General features: G+C 40.4%; 1 non-coding gene across 1 annotated transcript; it reads right to left on the bottom strand.

Annotated features, from left to right (window-relative positions):
• Nucleotides 1–3,027: 3,027 nt before the first annotated feature.
• On the bottom strand, nt 3,028–3,100 carry TRNAR-CCU. Its single transcript has one exon. It is a non-coding gene; the product is annotated as a tRNA-Arg (tRNA).
• Nucleotides 3,101–5,420: the final 2,320 nt, after the last annotated feature.

Below are 5,420 nucleotides of genomic sequence, written 5' to 3'. Positions count from 1 at the left end.
GGCTCAGTCGGTTAGGCGTCTGACTTTGGCTCAGGTCATGATCTCATGGCTCGTGAGTTCGGGCCCTGCGTCGGGCTTTGTGCTGACAGCTTGGAGCCTGGAGCCTGCTTTGGATTCTGTGTCTCCCTCTCTCTCTGCCCCTCCCCCCCGCTTGTGCTCTGTCTCTTTCTGTCTCTCAAAAATGAATAAATGTAAAAAAAAAAAAAAGATAACATCAGACTGGATTAAAAGTAAATAACATACTGTTAAACGAGGCATCATGACCCAAAAAGCTGCAGAGAGGATAGAGAAGCTGGTTACTGCATAAAGATTAAAGGTCTAGTTCACTGGGAAGTTATAATTTTAAACATGCTTGTGCCCGATAACACTGCATCCCACTATTTAAAGAAAAACAGCAAATCCACCAGGAGAAAGAGATGAATCCATCAAGATAGTGAAAGATTCTGCCATCTCCCTTTCCGTTAAATTTTGGATCCAGAAGACAAAAATCCGCGCGAGAGAGATTTGAATAGCACAATTAGCAAGCACCGGAAGAAGCAAGTATGAACAATTGGAGAGTACCGGTTTTTTTTTTTTTTAGAACATACAATTTAATAAAATTGTCTACATGCTAGATCACAAATCTAGCTTTTACAAATTTCAAAGTTTCAGTATCCTATAGAATACACTTGCTGACGATCCAATTGTGGATCTAAATAGCGAACACTAGAAAATTATCACTCAGCATTCAGTGACTCAAAGATCTCTAGATGTTTTAGGCAGAAAAGGAATTGATTCTGGGAATTAGATGATTAGTCTCTTATAGTCAGCATAAGGATGGGTCTTTTTAAAAATCCAGTCACTGTGTTTTTTTGGTTGGAGGATTTAGTCCATTACATTAAAAGTAACTATTGATAGTTATGTACTTATTGCCAATTTGTTAATTGCTCTCTGGTTTCTTTTTTTTTTTTTTTTAACATTTATTTATTTTTGAGACAGAGAGAGACAGAGCATGAACAGGGGAGGGGCAGAGAGAGAGGGAGACACAGAATTGGAAACAGGCTCCAGGCTCTGAGCTGTCAGCACGGATCCCGACGCGGGGCTCGAACTCACGGACCGCGAGATCGTGACCTGAGCCGAAGTCGGACGCTTAACCGACCGAGCCACCCAGGCGCCCCTGCTTTCTGGTTTCTTTTTGTTCCTTTCTTTTGCTTTCATCTCTTGTGTCTCTTGTGTGTTGACTTTCTTTACTTGGATTCCTTTCTCTTTATGTATTTATTTTTGTCATTATTATAGGTTTTTGGTTTGTGGATACCATGAGGTTCATATGTAACACCTTATGTATACAGCAGTGTATTTTAAGTTCATAGTTGCTTCAGTTTAAACACATTCTAAAAGTACCACATTTTTTACCTCCTCACCCATGTTTTATGTATTCGATGTCCTACTTAAAATTTTTAATGTTGTATATCCCTTACCTAACTAATGTAGATGTTTGTTTTACTGTTTTTGTCTTTTAACCTTCATACTACCTTTATTAGTGATTGGTATACTACCTTTACTGTATGATTGCTTTTTAAAATGTTTATTTTTGAGGGGTGCCTGGGTGGCTCAGTCTGTGCTGACAGCTCAGAGCCAGGAGCCTGCTTCAGATTCTGTGTCTCCCTCTCTCTCTGCTCCTTCCCCACTCGTGCTCTGTCTCTGTCTCAAAAATAAATATAAACATTAGAAAAAATTATTAAAATGTTTATTTTTGAAAGAAAAAGAGACTGTGAGGGATGGGCAGAGAGAGAGGGGGACAGAGGATCTGAAGCAGCTCTGCGCTGACAGCAGAGAGCCTGATGCAAGTCCTTGAACTCACAAATCGTGAGATCACGACCTGAGCTGAAGTTGGATGCTTAACTGAATGAGCCACCCAGGTGCCCCTATGATTGGTTTTAATAAGGAAACTTTCTCTTGCTTAAGTTTCTTCTGGTCATGTTTTTTTCTTTTTTGCTTAAGGAGTCTCTTTAACATTTCTTGTAAGGCTAGTTTAGTGGTGGTGAACTCCTTTAACTTTTGTCTGTCTAAAGAGATTTTTTCTCTCTTCTTCAATTCTGAATGATAACCTTGCCAGGTAGAGTTCTCTATGATTCCTGGACCTGGATGTCTGTTTTCTTCCCCAGATTGGGGAAGTTTGCAGCTATTCCTTTTTCCAATAATTTTCCTGCTTTGTTCTCTCTTTTCCTTCTGGGGTCCTTACAGTGAGAATGTTAGTATGCTCAATGTTGTCACGGAGGTCCCTTAACTTAACCTCACTTTTAAAAATCTTTTTTTTTCTTTTTGCTGTTCAGTTTGAATGATTTCTGCTACCGTGTCTTTCAGATAGCTGATCCGTTCTTCTACATCTTCTAATCTGCTATTGATTCCCTGTAGCATAGTTTTCATTTTAGTTATTTTTCAGCACTGATTGGTTCTTTCTTATATTTTCTATCTTTGCTGAAGTTCTGAGTCTATCCATTCTTCTCCCATCTTTATGAGCATCTTTATGACCATTACTTTGAACTCTTTATCAGATAGATTGCTTATCTCTGTTTCACTTAGTTCTTTTTCAAGGTTTTGTCTTGTCCTTTCATTTGGAACCTATTCCTCAGTCTCCTTTGTCTCTGTTTCCCGCCCCGCTCCCCCCCATGTATGTTTCAGCCTAAAGGGCTCCCTTTAACATTTCTCGTAAAACCAGTCTAGTGCTGATGAACTCCATCAGCTTTTGCTTGTCTCTAAAGTTCTTTGTCTGCCCCTCAGTTCTGAAGGATGACTTTGCTAAGCAGAATAGTCTTGGTTGGCAGTTTTTCTTTTTTAGCACTTTGAATGTATCTTCCTGCTTCCTTCTGGCCTGCAAAGTTTGTGATGAAAAATCTGATGGGGTTGCTCTTGTATGTTATAATTTGTTTTGTTTTTTACTGCTTTCAACATTTTTTCCTGACTTTAACTTTTGACCATTTAATGTGTCTTGGGTTTATTTATTTAAATTAGTTAATTAACTTAGATTTTATTTTTAAGTAATCTCTACACCCAATGTGGGGCTTGAACCCACAACCCTGAGATCAGGAGTCACATGCTCTACTGACTGAGCCAGCCAGGTGCCCCTTGGGTTGGGTCTTAGATGACTCTTACAGATACTTTCTGGACTTGAATCTGGGTGTCTCTTTCTATCCCTAGGAAAGGGAAGACTTTGGCCATTATTTCTTTGAATAATGTTTCTGCATCTTTCTCTCCCATTTCTCTTTCTGGGATTTCCATAACGTGGATATCGGTCTTCTTGATGGTGTCCCAAAAATCCCTTAAGTCACCTTCACTCTCTTTCTTTTTTTATTTTTGTTCCTCTGCTTGGATGAATTCAGTGGTCATGTCCTTGAGTTCACTGATCCATTCTTTCGTTTGATTTCTTCTGTTTAAACCTGCTATTGAACTTTTCAGTTCAGTTATTGCATTCTTCAGCTCCGTGATTTCTGTTTGGTACTTTTAAACTATTTTCTTTGCTGAAATATTTGTATTGTCCATGTATTGCTCCTCTGATTTTGGTGAGCATCTTTATGACTGTTATTTTGAACTCTTTGTCATATAAATCACTTCTCTCTCCATTAAGATTTGTTTGAGAATTTTATCTTGTTCTTTTGTTTAGAATATATTCCTCTTTTCCTTCATTTCCTTGGACTCAGTGTTGGTTTCTGGGCATTAAATAAAACAGCCACTTCTCCCAGTCTTGACAGAGTGGTCTTGAGTAGGTGATAAACCTCATCAAGGAGCCTGGCTCCTGGTTGTCCTTCATACCTTTGTGATTACCCAAGCTGTCTTCTTTGTTCCTAGTGGCTCCCAGTAGTTGAGGATGTGCCAAGATCCATCAGTGTCCCAAAGAGGGGAGGATCACAGTCAGTACCTAGATTCAGGCCATTTGGAAGCCTTACTGACCTTTAGGCAGCAGCTGGAAAAATATGTAGGTAGGCCCCTTCCAGGGAAGAATTGTGAGGTAGGTATTTTTACTTGCTGCCTTTGCACTGGGCCTGGGCATACAGCTGTGGGAAGGTGCTTCTGAGCCTATTAAGAACTCCTTGCTTGCTATAGTCCTATGGGACTCTTGATGCAAGTCCCATTGGCTCTCGGAGCCAAGTGATCCAGGAGGCTCCTCCTCAGGTGGCAGCAGCAAACACTGGGGCACTAGATGTGTATACAAACTCCTTCCAGGGAACTACTGGTGACTTGGAGTGGGCTAGAGAGAAAAAGCAGGGGAGCTGTCCGTAGACCTCCTTGGTCTCTGCAGAGAAGCTAGCTCCTAGATGTGTGCTAAACTAGAAACCTTACCCTCAGACAGCAGTTACTGAAGTATGCAAATAGACCCGTTTTAGGAAAAGACTGGGAGATGGGCATTTCTGCCTGCTCCCTCTGCTCCGAGCGCTTGGGGGGATATCCATGGCAAGTGCTTGTGCTTGTTTTTATCTGCTTGTTTGCTTACTGTAGTCTTGGGGATCTCATGGATGCAAGCCCTGTTGGCTTTCAGAAGCAGGTGTTTTGGGAGCCTGTCCTTCACACGAGTCTCTTAAATTTGGGGCTTTAAATGTAGAGTCTAAACACTTTATTCATCAGAGAGAGCCTGGGAGTTGGGGATTCCCTCCAATTGCATGGCACTGTGCTACAGTGGGGTTTATGGTGAGACTGTGTCTCAGCCTCTTCTACCCATTTCATGTGGTATTTTCATTTGCTCAGTGTGTAGCGGCCACTCAGGTGGTTTCTGCATTTCTCTCAGGGGGATTTGCTCCATGTGCAGTTGTTCGTTCAGCGTGTTTGTGGGAGGAGAGGAGCTCAGGAGCCTCCTGTGTTGCCGTCTTTGAAGACCACCTGTGATGATGTTTACTTCCGTTCCACCTTTTAAATCATGTGTAGACACATCCGGTGGAAGGACTTAATTCACTTTCAGCTGCAAGGGAATCTGACCAATGAACCTTTAACTTTTCAGGCTTTGCAGGATTAGAAGACGACTAGAAAGAGGTTTGGCATGGATGAGAAATGCCAATTTCCCAAGTCCTCCATAACTCATGGGTCAAAGAGAATAAAATCATGATGTGAATTTAAAATTATTCAGTATCGAACAATAAAATATTATCTATCAAAACTTGTGAGGTACAGTGAAAAAGACACTCAGAAATGGAAAGCTTAAATGTTTGTCGGAAAAGATCAACATTAATGATCTAAGATTCTAACTTGAAAACTTTAAGAAATAGCATATCCTACCCAAAGACATATAATAATTGAGAAATAATAGCAGAATTATTGACATAGCAAATAGATACAACAGAGAAGGTAAATAAAACAAAGAATTGGTTCACAACAATAAAATAGATGTCTGGCAAAATTATCCCATATCAGGGAAGAAAAGGGAGATTAAATAAAAGGAATGAAAAGGGAAA

The sequence above is a fragment of the Lynx canadensis genome, chromosome A2 (genome assembly GCF_007474595.2).
Source record: "Lynx canadensis isolate LIC74 chromosome A2, mLynCan4.pri.v2, whole genome shotgun sequence".
Taxonomy (NCBI): Eukaryota; Metazoa; Chordata; class Mammalia; order Carnivora; family Felidae; genus Lynx; species Lynx canadensis.
The sequence above is the reverse complement of the archived record's forward strand: the minus strand, read 5'-3'. Positions and strand labels throughout refer to the sequence as shown.